This window comes from Aquarana catesbeiana, linkage group LG01 (genome assembly GCF_042186555.1).
Source record: "Aquarana catesbeiana isolate 2022-GZ linkage group LG01, ASM4218655v1, whole genome shotgun sequence".
Classification (NCBI taxonomy): domain Eukaryota; kingdom Metazoa; phylum Chordata; class Amphibia; order Anura; family Ranidae; genus Aquarana; species Aquarana catesbeiana.
This window is the reverse complement of record NC_133324.1, coordinates 561,551,703-561,569,871: the sequence shown is the minus strand read 5'-3', so window position 1 is coordinate 561,569,871 and position 18,169 is coordinate 561,551,703. Positions and strand designations below refer to the sequence as shown.

The following is an 18,169-nucleotide window of genomic DNA, read 5'->3' as shown; positions in this document are numbered from 1 at the left end:
CAAAGCGACTTGGAGCTGTGATAGCCGCAAAAGGTGGCTCTACAAAGTATTGACTTTAGGGGGGTGTATAAAAGTATTGACTTTTTCTGTTATTTTGTCCTATTTGTTGTTTGCTTCACAATAAAAATAGAAAAACATCTTCAAAGTTGTGGGCATGTTTTCTAAAATGTTTTCTGAAATCGCTGATTTGTGCTCCACCTGCGTTCCAGCACGTATCTCAAACACCACCCTTGTGGCCCTGCTCCTTAACCCGCTACTGACAGGAGAGGAGGAAAGAAGCAGGAGGAGGGAAATAAAAAAAAAAAACAGCTGGATTTGCATTGTTGTGAACACAGGACTGTGATTTCAATCCAGTTCCATTGAAATCTATGGAGATGAAATTCGCACCGCACCACACTAAACTCGCACAGGACCCTATTTTTAACCGGATCAGAATTGCACCGCATAGATGTGGGCGGCCTTCTTTGAAAACAATGTTTTTTCAGATAACATGCGAATCTATGCCTTTCGGATCGCAAAGGAGTACAGCCAAAGCTCGTTTGGTTGTGCTGCTCTGTGGATCACATGAGTGCAGTTCGTTCTGCATTCCTGTGACCCATTTTAAGTAGAGAGCGGGCTGAAGCCCGCTATCAGCTAACATCACAGAGCTGTTTCTGGCTGGGGAAAAATCACGACCATATGGTCTTCTGAGAAGGGCCCTCTTAATCCTCTTGTATTGCATTGTAAGTGTATTGTCTCCCTTTTATAATGTAAAGAGGTGCGTAAACTGTTGGCACTATATAATTCATGTATAATAATATTAATAATAATAATAATAAAAAATATGGTCGGGATCCACCCAGAACCCTGGCCTGGCACCTGGCTCAGCCTCTCAGTAAGCCATTGAGAGCCTAAGCTGGCCACTCCCGCCCCTTCCACAGCTCAGTGCTCCAATGAGCTCGGGGGGGTGGGGGGGAGCAGAGAGTGGTGACTGACAGTCAGCAGCTCTCTCTCTGCTCACAGAGCTCTGAGAACTAAGCAATCAGCTGTGTTTTATTGCTCAGTTCTCAGTGTTAGAACCAGCTGTGGAAAGATGCAGCATCGGATCGATGCTGCATCTGCCTAGGTAAGTATGATTCTTGAAAGAAAAAAAAAGAAAAAATCCTCTACTCTTTGAATTAAGGCCGTACGCCGTAAAGAATCACAGGTGTTTGCAAACAGCATATCCAAATGATTACATGCGCTTACAGACAGATGACCTGCCCTAGACCAAGACAGTGTGCGTCCAGGACCGCTCATCTTTCCCTAATTGCACATTACACCTCGGATGCCTGTTTATACAGTGGGGACAGAAAGTATTCAGACCCCCTTACATTTTTCACTCTTTGTTATTTTGCTGCCATTTGCTAAAATCATTTAAGTTCATTTTTTTCCTCATTAATGTACACACAGCACCCCATATTGACAGAAAAACCCAGAATTGTTGACATTTTTGCAGATTTATTAAAAAAGAAAAACTGAAATATCACATGGTCCTAAGTATTCAGACCCTTTGCTGTGACACTCACATATTTAACTCATTTCTGCTGATCATCCTTGAGATGGTTCTACACCTTCATTTGAGTCCAGCTGTGTTTGATTATACGGATTGGACTTGATTAGGAAAGCCACACCTGTCTATATAAGACCTTACAGCTCACAGTGCATGTCAGAGCAAATGAGAATCATGAGGCCCGACGGAAGCCTCTCCTCAATGCAAGACATATGAAAGCCTGCATGGAGTTTGCTAAAAAACACCTGAAGGACTCCAAGATGGTGAGAAATAAGATTCTCTGGTCTGATGAGACCAAGATAGAACTTTTTGGCCTTAATACTAAGTGGTATGTGTGGAGAAAACCAGGCACTGCTCGTCACCTGTCCAATACACCTGTCAAATACATGGTGGTGGCAGCATCATGCTGTGGGGGTGTTTTTCAGCTGCAGGGACAGGACGACTAGTTGCAATCGAGGGAAAGATGAATGCGGCCAAGTACAGGGATATCCTGGACGAAAACCTTCTCCAGAGTGCTCAGGACCTCAGACTGGGCCAAAGGTTTACCTTCCAACAAGACAATTACCCTATGCACACAGCTAAAATAACGAAGGAGTGGCTTCACAACAACTCCGTGACTGTTCTTGAATGGCCCAGCCAGAGCCCTGACTTAAACCCAATTGAGCATCTCTGGAGACCTAAAAATGGCTGTCCACCAACGTTTACCATCCAACCTGACAGAACTGGAGAGGATCTGCAAGGAGGAATGGCAGAGGATCCCCAAATCCAGGTGTGAAAAACTTGTTGAATCTTTCCCAAAAAGACTCATGGCTGTATTAGATCAAAAGGGTGCGTCTACGAAATACTGAGCAAAGGGTCTGAATACTTATGACCATGTGATATTTCAGTTTTTCTTTTTTAATAAATCTGCAAAAATGTCAACAATTCTGTCTTTTTTTGTCAATATGGGTGCTGTGTGTACATTAATGAGGAAAAAAAAGAACTTAAATGATTTTAGCAAATGGCTGCAATATAACAAAGAGTAAAAAAATTTAAGGAGGTCTGAATACTTTCCGTCCCCACTGTATGTGAACAACTGTGATGCCCGTTAGACTTTCATTGATTTGTACATGCTTTCTGGCTGCAGATAACTGCAAACATCTGTGATGGCAGCGGGAGATGTAGGCCTCGTTCACATGAGCGTACTATAGTGTGCACCCATGCAAGGGCCTTGTTTACCTGTGCGGAGGTGCACAGGTGTTCCATGCATCCCTGTGTAGGCAGTCCCAATCATGTCAATCGAGATGCAGCAGCTGCACGGAAACTGCCGCTGTTCCCAATTTAACCGCGTGAATGCGGGTGTGTGGCCTGAGCGCAGTGTGCACTTGCATCATGTTATCTATATATACACTATGTAATATAATAGCACTGCACAATTAATCATTAAGAATCGAGATTGCAAATTTTTCCCCCCTCGCGATCTTAACCAAGCATTTTCCCAATTCCGTGCAGAGTGCCTGCTCAAGCCGGGAGCTGTAAAAAACAAAAAACAAAAAAACAAACAAAAAAAAAAACAGCCAGTCTGCCAAGTTTCACAACATTCCTCAGCCGCTAAGCCAACTATAAACATTGTAACGTTTTATTTAGATTAAAGGAATGAACTTCGGTTTGTAAATGAGGTCAATTTAACCACTTAAAGGGGTTGTAAACCCCCGTTTTTTGTTTTTTTTTAAAACAAACATGTCATACTTACCTCCACTGTGCAGTTTGTTTTGCACAGAGTGGCCACGGTCCTCCTCTTCTGGGGTCCCTCAGCGGCGCTGGTGGCTCCTCCCCGCATCGAGTGTCCATGTTGGAGAAGTGCTCCCCTCGGTGGACACCCGTGCGGCTCTGAGAGGGACAACAGTGCTGATCGTGGAGAGCCTCTGCAAAGGCTTCTGTGCCCACCTGTGCCACCTACCAGTGCACAACAGTGCCACCTACCAGTACCACCTACCAGTGCCCACAGTACCACCCATCAGTGCCCACAATGTCACCTATCAGTGCCCACAGTGCCACCTATAAATGTCAGCAATCAGTGCCTCATCACCAGTGCTGCCTATCAATAACACCTACCAGTGCCCATCAGTGCCACCCATCAGGGCCCATCAGTTCTGCCTATCAGTGTCACCTTATCTGTGCCTATCAGTGCAGCCCATCAGTGCAGCCTCATCAGCAAATATCAATGAAGGAGAAAAATTACCCGTTTGCAAAATTTTATAACAAACTAATTTTATAACAAACTATGAAAAAATGTTTTCTTTTTTTTTTAAAAAATTTGTCTTTTTTTGTTTGTTTAGCAAAAAATAAAAACCCAAGTGGTGATTAAATACCACCAAAAGAAAGCTCTATTTGTGTGAAAAAAATGATAAAAATTTCATTTGAGTACAGTGTAGCATAACCGCACAATTGTCACTCAAAGTGTGACAGCGCTGAAAGCTAAAATTGGTCTGGGCAGGAGGGGGGTTTAAGTGCCCAGTAAGCAAGTGGTTAAACTCTACTACCTTTTACACAGTAACAATCCAATCCAACGTCAGTCTCTACATATATATTTAGAAATACTCATCATATTACCAAGCTAACTATTAAACTTCTTCTAACTAATACACGGCTATTCTTAGCTGTTTCAGGTGTGTGCCCCCCCCCCCCCCCGGGGGCGCGCAAAGTGTGGCTCCTTGTATGCTCCTTGGGGCTGGCTCTCCTGGGGAATTGAGGGTGGCCTCCTGAGCCCTCCGGTGTCCCCATTGGCCCTCAGTACCTATCCTGGAGTATAGAACACTCATTCCACCGTTGAGCAGTAAAAACATATTATCTTGGTGTAATCAAAGTGATGCACAACAACATATATATTTATGTATCCTAATTCTATTTATGTAACTATTCTTTAGATCCAACTGTCCCCCTGAAGAGACCGCATACAGGTCGAAACGCGTCGAGGCTTGCTATCCATGTAACATTATGTAATTTAATAATGTGTATTAATATGTGTTTGTTACTGCACTGGGGAATATGATTTGTGTGACTGTACCAGACGTTTCCCTATATACTGTATTTCAATAAACTATGATATTTGACAAAATATTTTATACATCTATTAAGAACTTCTTTTTTGATCTTGTACATTGCTGTTTTAAAGCCCCATGGGGGAAAACAATTCTTCTATAATCCAATTTCGGGGTGTGCAGCTCTTTTCATTTCTTCTATATGTGTCTTCCTTTTTTCATAAAGATAGTACAAAACAAAAAAAAGAAGAGCAGTGTGATGCGATTAATCATGCATCACGCTGCCCCCTAGCGCAGTGGCCCAAGCCATGAATCGCTCCGGCTGCTCTGCAATTTTCACGGAGGGGCAGTGTGAATTGGCCCTTAACGAATGGGTTTAGTTCTGCTTTATGCCGTCCCTGGTGAAATGGCCAAATTTTGATCTATGTATGGGCACTGTGGTTGTACAGAAGTTGATCTACCAATTGAATTTTGTACAACCACCCTGTCGGATTTTCTCTGCTCGATTAGCACTTTTTTTGTATAATGTTTGCCTGTTAGAGAGATTCACCCTCTCTGTTTGTCCTTTTGCTGTTGTTGCTAAGGCCCCTTTCACACTTGTGCGGCTTGTCCTGTGACTTGGGACTGCAAAGTCACATGGCAAGTCGTTCCCCATGTTTTCCAATGAGTAACATTCATATCGCTGCGATTTCAAGTCTCAGCGACTTCAACGTAGTCCCTGCACTACTTTGGTCTGACTTTGATGCCATTTGAGGTCCACAGACCTCATGTTTACACAGGCATTGCTTAAAGTCGCATCAAAATCATGGCAATAATCGCAAAAAATAATTGCGGCAAATTGTGCGACTTTCAGGTCGCACAGGTGTGAAAGGGGCCTAAAGTTACGAAAATCATAACTAAGAATTTTCGCACCATTAGCAACAACGGCCAAATTTCTGCACGGCTATCAAATTTGAGTGATCGGGCATGTTGGAAATTTTTGGAAAAAACAATTTCTAATCAATCGTGCGAGAAATATGATCGAAAAAGAAATGCGCATGAACTGTGACCTGGAAAGAAAAGAAGATTCCCAGCCACGAAAACTCTTTTCTGTAGCAACATGATGTTTATTTGAAGGCTTGGTTGGTCGAATTTCGAAAACAATGGTGGCACCATCGGATTACAAAATGCACAAAACTTCTGATTTTCGAAAGAATTTGTTTGGAATTTGTTTGGAATTTGACCATTAATGGCCTGCATAACAGTGAAAGAAACATCTCAGGAAACACTCAGCATTAGAGGCATGCATCTCGCTAATCCTGCTGGCTGAAGTTTACGCTACCAGGATTGTTTTCAACCTGCGCAACTCTATGGAGATATCTTGCAAAGGGCCAAAAAAGGGGCTTTCGTGAGCCCTTGAAGAACTAAAGATAAATCCCACTTTGGGAATAATTTGACTGGCCCCTAGCGATAGCTATTAAAAAAAAAAAAAAAGAATCAAATGGCTTTAGATAAGGTTTTCTCTAGCCACATAAAGCGCTGCCACCTGCGCCTCGAGGTGCTCACTGCTAATGCCTTCCCCATACCCTCATGGAGAAATTCTGAACAGAAATTAATCTATTAAAATCAAAGTTTTTTTTTCTGGAACACCAGGAGTTTATAATACTTCCAAACGTTGAAATAAATTGCCCTGGTTACCTTTTTCCTGCTTGATAAAAGGGTGTTGAAAAGCTATTGTGACAGGCCTCTGCGTCTTAGTAGGTCCTCCACAGAAAACAGGCCGTCAGGTTGAGATATGCTGGGTCTGGATGAATGACGGAGCCTTGACACGGTAAATCCCTTCTGACTGGCAATTTTTATGGGGCTTCGCTGATAAGTTCAGCAGGGCTGAAAACCAAGGTCTTTTTGCCAAAGGGGTGTGATTAAAATCAGATCCGAGAATTCCACTATAAACTTCACTAGCATCTGCGGGATCAGTTAGACGCGGGGTAACACGTAAGACAGGGGGAAGTTTGTGAGGCAAGGCATCTAACCCCATAGCCTGATTCACTCCGTAGAGCAAAAAGAAGGCAGGTGTCTTCGTGTTTCTCTGGTCCGCAAATAAATCTACTTGAGGTAGGCCCCACTTCTCGGAGATCATCCAAAAGATCTCCTGATTCAATGACTGTTCAGACTCCTTTATCCTCTTTCTGCTTAGAAGGTCTGCTAGGATATTTTGTGTGCTCTTCAAGTGCACTGCTGACAGCGAAGCAAGATCTTGATTTTGCCCAGGATAGGATCTCATGTGCCAGCTCCATCAGTCCCCTTGCCCTGTTTTGTCAGGTATAAAACTGCTGACATGTTGCCTGACAGAACCTGAACATACTGATTTTCGAAGGACTGCCAGAAGAACAAAAAACCTAGTTGAATCGCCCTTTGTTCTCTCCCGTTGAAGGATCTTCCTTTTATAATTTAGGGAAGTCCCTGAATCAGGAGTTGTTTAACAACAAAGAAAGAACAGAACTTCTCTACATGAAGTGGCATGTTTGGGCTGTGAACCCAGAACCTCAGTGCTTGTAGGTAGAAATGCTATCCTCTAAGCCACTGTGCTGCCAGTTCTTGTAGCAATCTTGATCTTTTCCATTGACTCCTGGTGCGACCACTTCTGGAGTATATCCTATGGCACAAGTGGGATTTTAACTCGCAACCTCACGGTTACTAGCAGGGTGCATTTGCCCACACAAAAATCTTTGTCGAGTCCCTCTCATGACCCAGGAATCTTACTTGCTGTGTCATCCCAAACTGTTTAGGTGCCGAGTCATCTGCAGATTGTCTGCTAACTGAATTTTTGGACTCTGCAAATAGTAGCAGATCGTCCAAATAGGGTACTATGGCGACTCCTCTCTTAGGGGTTCTAAGGCTTCTGCCATTCTTTGGTAAAACTCTGAACGAGGAGAAAAGACCAAGAGGTAGAGCCTCGATCTGCCCTATTTTGTTTCCCAGGTTGACTGCCAGCCGCCGAAACTCTTGAGAGGAGCTTGCAATTGGGATGTGTAGATTCGCGTCTCACAGGTCGATTGACGCCATGAAACAATTGGAATGAGCAGATTCCTTAGTGAAAAGATCTTGTCCACCCGAAACCTTTTGTACCTGATGGATTTGTTTATGATCTTCAAATTCAGGATCAGCCAAAATTTCCCTGAAGATTTTTTGGCTAGAAAGGTGTGGGAATAGAAGCCTTTCACTTCCTGCTCCCTTGGGACCCCTGTTGAATTAGTTCCCTTAAAAGGGACATTCTGGCCAGGGCTTTCTCTTCTCTTGATCCTTTGGGAGACTGGTTATATAAAACCCGTTCGGGGAAGTCCGGGAAAATTCTGGATTGCCTCCTCCCACTGTGGTCGGAAGGCTTGAATCCTTCCCCCCACTGCAAGGTGGCCGTCATTGCTTTTTTGCTCTTTGTTCTGGAGGACTGAAGAGCATGCCCCCTCTACCTCTTCCCCTCTGGTGGTATCCTGGTCTCTCCTGGCTTTGGTCTTTTTCCTTTGGAGACTGAAATAGGACAAAAAATATTTTTTGGCGGTACGCTCTTTTTCTTAGTCGGAAAGGCCTTCTTATCTGCTGTCCTGACTAGGACGGTTTCCAGGGAGTCTCCTGTAAAGGAAATTCCACACAGTTTCACCTTTAACGCCGAGTCTCCTGCCTAGGTCTTGAGCCATAAACCCCCTCCGGGCTGAATTTTTTAAGAGCAGAAATGTTAACCTGTTAGCCACTTCTTGATTATCAAGGGTGGTATAAATTGCCATTAGGAGATCATCCACCTCTTCCCAGGATAATTTGTAATGGGAGGTCCTCACCTCCTTCTCCCTCATCTTCTTCTGAGTCCAGCGTAGAAGGAGGGATACTTTCTTCTTTCTTTTTCTTCCTCTGCTTCACTCTCACCTTTTTGAGGTGGGTGGTAGAGGGTTGAAGCTGAAGCTCTGTTGCTGACCTGACTCCTGACCTGAACTCCTCTTCAACCGAGAGCGTACAGACCCCACGGTTTCCTCATGCTCCTACTTACTGAGGAGAAGAGTTCTATGCATTGCTGTGCGGATTCCCTCAATAGCCCTGCAATAAGCCACAGAATGGTTTAGGCCAGGAGTCCCTCAGGCTCCCGTGGAGGGACAACACAACAAAGCAAACACCCAGTGAGTAAGATTAGAGACACCTCTGTACCTCTCTTACCTGGGTCTGGCTGGTCCAGCGTCCTGTCTTTCCTTACTGCTCAAGGGCCTGAAGGGCGCACCAGTCAATGACCCGCCTCTTCCTCCTGCGTTCCAACAGCCGGAACTACTTGCCGTACACCCACCTCGGAAATCCAGCCTACTGGAATGACGTCATCCGCCCTCCGGGACTCGGATCTGACACGCCGAGAGCTCTGTGCTCTCTTAGATGCATGCTGCCTGCACGCCCACGGCCCCCAAGCACACAGGCAGGTTCCCCCTGGGTGGCCATCACTCCCATGAGCCGGAGAAGGAAGAAGGCACCGGAACACCCCTTTCCTGTGTGCGGGGGGTGCTGGGCTGGTCACAGATGATTCCTGGAGGTACTGCTAACCCCTCTCCCTAAGAAAAATTCTTGGAGAAAGCACAGCCCCCACCAGTTCTCCAGCAGTGCATCCATCATGGCGGAGGAAACGCTTATGGGCCGTACACACGATAGGATTTTCCGACAACAAATGTTGGACGTGAGCTTGTTGTTGGAAAGTCCGACCGTGTGTATGCTCCATAGAACATTTGTTGGCGGAATTTCCGCCAACAAATGTTTGAGAGCAGGTTCTCAAATTTTCTGACAAGACTTGTTGTCAGAAATTCCGAGCGTGTGTACACAATTCCGACGCACAAAAGTCCACGCATGCTCGGAATCAAACAGAAGAGCCGCACTGGCTACTGAACTTCATTTTTCTCAGCTCGTCATACATGTTGTACGTCACCGCGTTCTTGACGTTCGGAATTTACGACAACATTTGTGTGACCGTGTGTATGCAAGACAAGTTTGAGCCAACATCCTTCGGAAAAAAATCCACGGTTTTGTTGTCGGAAAATCCTATCGTGTGTACATAGCTTAAGACTGATGGCATGGTGGAAGCAGCTGCATATAAAGGGTGTTGTCACGGCAGTGTTTCCTGTGAAGGGTGGAGTTACGCTCTCTCCAAAGTGCTGTCCTGAAGGGCGTGGGGAGAAAAAAAAAACAGTAAAGTTAGCCTAATTTTTTTGTATAATGTGAAAGATGACATTACACGAGTAAATAGATACCCAACATGTCATGTTTTAAAATTGATCATACTTGTGGAATGGCGCCAAACTACAGTACTTAAAAATCTCCATAGGCAACATTTTAAAAATGTCTACAGGTTACCTGTTTAGAGTTACAGAGGAGATATTATGCTAGATACCTCATGTGTGATTTACACATGCTTACGTATGCGTTCGCTTCTGCGCGCGAGCACAGAGGGATGGGGTGCTTTAAAAAAAAAAAAAAAAAATCTTATTTATTTTATTTTTAAATTTTTTATTTTTGATCACTTTTATTTCTGTCACAAGGAATGTAAACATCCCTTGTGATAGTAATAGGCAGTGACAGGTACTCTTTATGGAGGGGATCTGGGGTCTATAAGACCCCAAATTCCTCCTTTGCACTTAAAAGCATTCAAAACGCCAAGTTTGGCTGTTTTAAATACTGTCATTTTTTTTAATCTGGAACTTTTAAAAAGTGTTACTAAACCCACAACAGTAAGCCTAGGTTTCCATTATTGCGACCTGAAAGTCGCGCAATTTTGCTGCGATTTTGATGCGACTTGAAGCAATGCCTGTGTATTCTTGAGGTCTATGGACCTCAAGTCACATCAAAGTGGGACCAAAGTAGTGCAGGGAGTCGCTGTGACTTGAAGTTGCACAAATATGAAAAGGTACTTATTGGAAATCATGGGGTACGACTTGTCATGCGACTTTGCAGTCCCAAGTCGAATGGCAAGTCGCACTAGTGGAAACGTAGCCTAAAATCAGTCTGTATATGCAGTAAAGCATGCTTGTTATACTCACTGTTGAACTTAAGGGGTTAATCCTCTACATTGAGTAAAAAAAGCTGCTTGAACTTGTATGCACATATCCTCCCCTCCCTGCACTGTCCCCCTGGACAAGTCCGAATAAGACAGAGCCTTTGGAGTAAGGCTGTACATACTCAGTTTGGTGTGTATTGCTAGAGAGGTTTTTTTTTTCTTGGGAGAGTGCATGTGATCAGCACAGGGCCAATTGACACTGTCCATACAGAGGGTCAGGGGTCCTGCAGCCTCATAAGTCAGCTCAGTGCAGTATGAAAACTCCTGCTACAAGCTCCACCGGGAACTGATAGAAGTCACAAGACCATAGCTCCCAACATTTTGAGATGGGAATGAGGGACACCTACTGGCAAATGTATGTAGGCATAGGACACGCCCCCTGCCACAACCTTAAAAGTGAATTGACCAAAAAAAAGGTTAATTAAATCCACAAGGGCTTTTTTTTTACCACTACTATTCCTTTATATTAGCTTTTAAAATGTACAAATTCAGCAATTTAGGATTTGGATAAAAGATTTAGCACTGGGAAACACTTTTTGAAAGATAAAAAGTGCATTTTATATGCCAAATCAGGGACAGTTCCTCGAAATCAGGGACAGTTGGGAGCTATGCACAAGACTGCTATATACTGCTGATGAGAAAAGTATTTTTATAACAGCTTACCTGTAAAATCCTTTTCTTGGAGGAAGATGTCGGGGTGAAGGGATCATTCCCCCGGGAACAACTGCTGGCGACTAAGTAGTCCGCCTGCCAGTTCTCTACTCCTGGAATGAAGATTGCTGATATGCACAACACATGCTTTTCTGCCCAGGTTAGGATCTGGTTTACCTCTCCCGGGGCTGCCTGACTTCTGGTGCCCCCCTGGTGATTGATATAAGCCACTGCCGTGGCATTGTTGGATTGAATCCTGACCAGAGAATTTCGCAACCTGAATGTCCAGGCCCTTAGGGCTAGGTACGCTGCCCGAATCTCTAAGACGTTGATGGGCAAAGTCCTTCGGTTCTGGACCATTTCTCTTGGAGCGACGTCTCTTCAAGGACTGCTCCCCAACCTGAAGGCTGGCATGTGTTGTTACCACCTTCCAGGTAACTGGTTAAGAAGGATTTCCCTTTCTGCAGGTTCTTGGGTATCCTCCACCAACTGAGGCTCTGATGCACTTTTGGCGACAAATGCATCGGAAAGTCTAGTGCTTGGATCTACTTGTTCCAAGCCAACAGGATACTGTTTTGCAGCAGTCTCAAATGAAACGGAGCATAGGGAACTGCTTCGAATGAAGCCACCATCTTCCCCAACAACCTCATATGAAGGCGGATATAGAAGGACCCTTCTCTGCCCTGACCACCTGAACCAGCTCCTTTATGGCTCTGATTTTTGCCTGGGGTAAGAACACCCTCTTCTGGGCTGTATCTATAATCAGATCCAAGTACTCTAATCTTCTTACTGGTTTTAAAGAAGATTTCTTTAGGTTGAGGACCCAACTTAGGTATTCCAGGTAGTTGACTGTGGTGACCATGCTTTGGTCCAGGCGGGCCACCGACCAGTCTATCAAGAGCATGTCATCTAGGTATGCTATAATCGTTATACCTTGAGTCCTTAATCTGGCCAGGAGGAAGGGCCAGAAGTTTTGTAAACACCGGAGGTGCAGTAGCTAGCCCGAAAGGCAAAGACAAACTGAAAATGAAGTTTTTCTACTTCGAAACGCAGATATTTCTGGTGAGCAGGGAAAATAGGTACATGTAGGTATACATTCTTGATGTCGATTGATGCCAGAAGTTCTCCTCCTTGTAGGACGGAGACTACTGATCGGATTGATTCCATGTGAAAAGAGCGAATTTTCAGGAACCGGTTTAGATCTTTCAGATCTAGAATAGGCCTGACATCTCCATTTGGTTTTGGCACCATAAAAAGGTTTGAACAAATCCCCAACCCCTGCTCTTCCATGGGGACCATCATGATCACTTTTTGTGACAAAAATCGGTCTAACGCTAGAAAGAGAGACTTCTTTTTCTCTGGATCTTTGGGGACATTTGACCTGAGGAAATGAGGGAATTCTCGAAACTCTGGTTTGTAACCTAGAGCTATTGTGGAGACCACCCATCTGTCTCGAAATTCGTCCTGCCAGACCCTTGAGAACTGCAGATGTCTCCCCCCCACTCGAACAAACGGGGGGGGGCCCTTCATAAAGAGGCTTTAGCGTTTTGTCTTGTGGGTTTCCTTCCCCAGGATTTCTTTTGTCCCTGGGGTTGACCCCGAGGTTTACCTCTTGAACCTGACGGTGGACGCCATCGCGACTGCTTGGAGAGGCTGATGCTCCTGGCACTGGAGAAAGAGCCCGTTTAATGAGGGACGTTTACTCCTTTTCTTAACTGGCAAAGGGGTACTTTTCCCACTTGATATTTTTTGGATATATTTGTCCAAATCATCCCCAAACAGCTATTCACCACAGAAAGGAAAACCAGCCAAGAGCTTTTTGCATGGCGCTTTAGCTGACCAACTTTTCAACCATAAGATTTTACATATATGCATCAACCCAAACATAAGGTGAGAGGTTTGAAGAATAGAATCTCTGATTGCGTCAATTGTAAAACACAAAGCTGCTGGCAGCTCAGCTAACTCCTGGGCCTGCTGTTCAGGGAAAACCTTGAGCACCTGTTTCAAATGGTCTCTCAAGGATTGACATACCCCAATTGCCGCCACTGCAGGTTGAGCCACTGAACCTGCCAAGGAAAAAAATATCTTTTAACAGGAATTCCAATCTCTTATCAGTTTGATCCGTAAACATTTGCGCATTGTCAAGCGGACAAGTCAAACTTTTATTCACAGAGGATATAGCAACATCAATTGCTGGTATACTCCACATCTTAGTGAATTTTTCCTCCATAGGATAAAGTGTTGAAAACTTTTTAGGAGGGAAAAAAATGCTTATCTGGGTGATAACACTCAGAATATATAAGCTTTTCCAGCAATGAATGTACAGGAAAGGCATGCAAGGCTTGTGGAGGCTTTAGTGAACCCAAACAAGAAGTGGGCTCTTCAACCGACTCAGTTAAGTGTAGCTTAAATGTGGAGCAGACCATTTCAGTAAGAGAATGCACCAGCAACTTCTCAGCATGTGAAGCTGAAGAAGGTCCTTCCCCACTTGATCCCTCAGAAGAGGAGTCAGTCTCTCCATGGTCCTCTGAGGGGGATTCATTTTCCCCCTTCCACTGTTGCTCTGTTTGAGGATACTGGGTGGTAGAAGGGGACCTAATGCACTTTCTTCCACTCTGTGAAGATGCGATTAAAGTCGCTAACTTTTCCTCTAAACCACTGATAGTTGAAGAAAAAACCTCCTCAGTTACATAGACAGGGGCTGAAGTGTCAGAAGCAATTGCAGATGACCCTGATGGCTCACTCTGACCAGCCTCCCTAGATCTTTCAGGGGGGGATGGTGTTGCTGGGGGGGGTGTCCTTAGGGCCTGAGGGTGACCCTTTTGTGCCCTTATCTTTTGTGGTATTTGTACCATTCCCTCTGTTTATGGTGTTGAACACAAATGCAGAGGTACAGCCAAGAAAATGCACCTACTGCTGAGTAATAGTCCAGCAACTGCCGCTGCTATTAAGCTCAGCCTGATGCAAAGTAATTGTGTCTTAGGAATGCCTGTGTCAACCAACACTCACATGTGATCCGTCTGCCCTGTGTCCCTCCTTTAGCTGTATGCATGTGAAAAAAGGTGCACCCTATAGCTACACAGCCCGCGTTGTGGGCGCTGAAGCACGCCAACGCTGCTAAGCCACGCCCCCCTTTCCTCCAACCACCCACCGTGCCCCCCTCCCTTATCTTTTTCAAAGATACAGCTTTCCCACGCAAGCGGGCTCTGATCCGCCGGATCGTATATGGAGGAGGGCTGGGGTGGAGGAGAGCCGCCGGATGGAGGACCGCCTTAATGGCGGCAGCAGCGGAGCGGCACACCGCCGACTGAGCCACGCCCCTCCTGGGGTGAAGCTGTCCAGGTGGGGGAACATTCCCAAAAGGAAAAAACACCCATTCCCTGCATCTTACCTGGGGCTTGGGCTGGAGGAAGCATGCAGCTTGACATAGAGGTGAGACTGACAAGCATGGAATCAGGTACGTGCTCTTGACAGCCCCCGGTGGTGACTATAGGCATGACAACATTTACTTTAAAGGAGAAATACCCACAAGAATTAGAAAAATTCCTTAAGAATCTCCCTTACCTTATCCAGCTGCAGGGTTCTGTGGAAAAACAGATCCAATCTTCATGTCTCTCGTGGGCTCCGTTAAAAAACCTTCAGGGACTGGGGCCCCCTTTTTATCGGGGGGATCCACAGCCCTGGGCCTGTAAAAAGCACCCAGCCAGGAATATGGCTGAAAAAAAACAAATACTGGATCCCGGGGTCCAGCGCTCTAAAAAGAGAAGAGTTACAGGTAAAACCTTGTTTCTTCGGACACGAGGCCCGGGTACCATTCAATTCGGTCTGCAGAAGACACTTTGAATGGATCCGGTTGCATGGCTTGCCCCAGTAAGGAATATTCCAGCGGAGCTCAGCACAGCACATCTTTAGGGTCGGTTCACACTAGGACGACTTGTCAGGCGACCTAGCCGCCTGACAAGTCTCCTCCCGTTCTGTACAATGGAACCGTTCTAATCGGAGCAACGCAATTCGCTCCGACTTAGAAAAAGGTTCCTGTACTACTTTGGGGGCGACTTGAGGCGACTTGCATAGACTTCTATATAGAATTCGTTTTGCAAGTCGCCGCCCCTGTCGTGTCCAGGTCGCCTGAGGCAGTCGCGCTGCAAGTCGCGCTGCCTCAGTGTGAACCGGGGCTTACTCGTGACAAACACCTAAGACACTGGCGAAAAAACTGAGGTACTCCCAGTAAGGGGAGGGGTTATATGGGGAATTGAACTTCCTGTCTAGGGTATGCTAGTGTCCATCGCCTGAAGGTGCCATATAACCCATACAGTAATTACTGTGGCTCTGTGTCCCGTGATGTACGATAAAGAAAGGTATTTAGCAGTTAGCTTAGATTTACTAAAATAAATGCATTTCCATGTTCTGTGTATTGTGGGAGACCAGATAAAGTGAATGCAGGTTCTGGGTTTAGTAACACTTTAAGGCTTCAGTAAGCAAGAAGTGATGTAATGACATTGCTTCCAGGTTACTAGATCCGAGACCCGATCAAAGCTGATTCTGGCTTTGTTCGGGTCTCTGGCCAGCTAGCGGACGTGCCGGCTGGTCACTTGGGCTTCCCGGTTATGTCGGTGTCAAGGAGTTAAAGCGGAGCTCCACCCAAAAGGGGAAGTTCTCCTTTAGGGACGCATCTTGAAGAATTGGAACTTTTGAGGACTTGCGCCCACTTGTGCCTAGTCGGTTGGAAATGGAAGTTCTCCTCCCTTCCCCCCCCCCAGTCTTCTGGGACACCAACAGGTCCCAGAAAACTGCATCGACCAGTCATGATGCGCAGCGCAATTTGCGCATGCGCAGTGGGCACCCGCCTGTGAAGCCGCAAGCTGTCACCTGGGTGCCCATAGTGAAGATAATGGCCCAGAGGAATGAAGATAGCAGGTGCGACTGACTGGGGTGAGCTCACCGCTGGATCGTGGGACAGTTGAGCTATTTTTTTTTTTAAGTCAGCAGCTACAGTTTTTGTAGCTGCTGACTTTTATTTTTCTCACAGGTGACAGGAATTCTGCTTTAACCACTTGCCGACCAGCCACCGTCATTATACTGTGGCAGGTTGGCTCGTTCCCACAAATCGCCGTAGCTGTACGTTGGTCCCTTTAACAGCTATAGCAGGCGTGCACACGTGCCCGAGCTGATGCACGTGGCGGCGATGTCCGCCGGCCACCCGTGATCGCTCCACAGAGAGCCAGACTAGGGCTCTGTCAATGTAAACAGACAGATCCCCCTTATGACAGGGAAGTACTGAGTGATCGTCTGTTCCTAGTGATTAGGAACAGCGATCTCTCTCTACTCCCAGTCAGTCCCCTCCCCCCACAGTTAGAAACACCTCCCAGGGAACACATTTAACCCCTTAATCGCCACTAGTGAACCCCTTCTCTGCCAGTGATATTTATACAGTAATCAGTGCATTTTTATAGCACTAATCGCTGTATAAAATATCAAAAGTGTCCGATCTGTCCATCACAATGTTGCAGTCCCGCGAAAAAAATCGTTGCTCACCGCCATTACTGGTAAAAAAAAAAAATAATAAAAATGCCATAAATCTATCTTCTATTTTGTAGACGCTATAACTTTTGCGCAAACCAATCGATATACGCTTATTGCGATTTTTTTTAACCAAAAATATGTAGAAGAATACATATTGGCCTCAACTGATGAAGAATTTTTTTTTTTTTTTATTTATTTTTTTTTTATATTTATTATAGCAAAAAGTAAAAACTATTAAAAAAAATTAAAGACGACTGCTTATTGTGTTTTTTTTTTTTTTTTTACCAAAAATATGTAGAAGAATACATATTGGCCTCAACTGATGAAGAATTTTTTTTTTTTGGATATTTATTATAGCAAAAAGTAAAAACTATAAAAAAAAATTTCAAAGACGACCGCTTATTGCATTTTTTTTTTACCAAAAATATGTAGAAGAATACATATTGGCCTCAACTGATGAAGAATTTTTTTTTTTGGGGGGGGGGGGATATTTATTATAGCAAAAAGTAAAAAATCCTTTTTTTTTTCAAAATCCTCGCTCTTTTTTTGTTTATAGCGCAAAAAATCCCCGAAAACCGCAGAGGTGATCAAATACGACCAAAAGAAAGCTCTATTTGTGGGGAAAAATAAGGGACATCCATTTTACTTGGGTACAGCGTCGCACGACCGCGCAATTGTTGGATAAAGCGGCGCAGTGCCAAAACGCAAAAAATGGCCCGGTCAAGGGGGGGGAAATATTCTGAAGTGGTTAATAATACAAATATATATATATATATATATATATATATATACACATACACACTATAGATATATAAAATATTGATCCTTTCTATCCAAAATGAAAACCATTTTGCCTTAGTGTGTACTGTATATGACAAGCCTGTAATTGTATGAAGATATTGAAGCACGCAGGCAAACCAGTAAAATAAAGAAATAAAAACAAGTCTCCTCTCCATGTCTAAGCTGCGCCCACTTCCGCTTACGTCTCCCATCACGTGACCGCGCCGCACAGCGATTTCACAACGTCTCCCACACAAAGCTTGCTCGCTGTCATGTTCCAGGAGCCTCCTCTTATTACTGAGTCATTATCATCCATTTTAGGCCGGGACACTTACTTTCTACGATACGAGTAGAATTCTTCTGCTATGCCGAGCCTACATGTTCACATCACGAGTTTTCCTCCACTCCCCCAAACTATTTGTCCTTATTTAGACCAACCGCATGCGCGTCCACGTGCTTTTTTTTTCGTAACGTCATTGCTGGCGTGCACGCGCTGTTGCCAAGCGCAAGTTATGGGGCGGGGGCAAAAAGAAAATCCGTGTGGACCTGCCCCCGTTCGTTCCGCGGCCAACCAGCGGCCAGTTCTAGGAGCTCGCGGTCTGAGGCGGG

General features: G+C 44.9%; 1 protein-coding gene across 5 annotated transcripts in view; it reads right to left on the bottom strand.

Annotated features, from left to right (window-relative positions):
* Window positions 1-18,057, bottom strand: part of JSRP1 (junctional sarcoplasmic reticulum protein 1) — a 266,512-nt gene extending 248,455 nt beyond the window's left edge. For all 5 annotated transcript variants that reach the window (XM_073596386.1, XM_073596432.1, XM_073596413.1 and 2 more), the window contains exon 1: window positions 17,896-18,057. The gene's annotated coding sequence lies outside the window, so the exon portion shown is untranslated. The remainder of the gene's footprint in view (window positions 1-17,895) is intronic.
* Window positions 18,058-18,169: the final 112 nt, after the last annotated feature.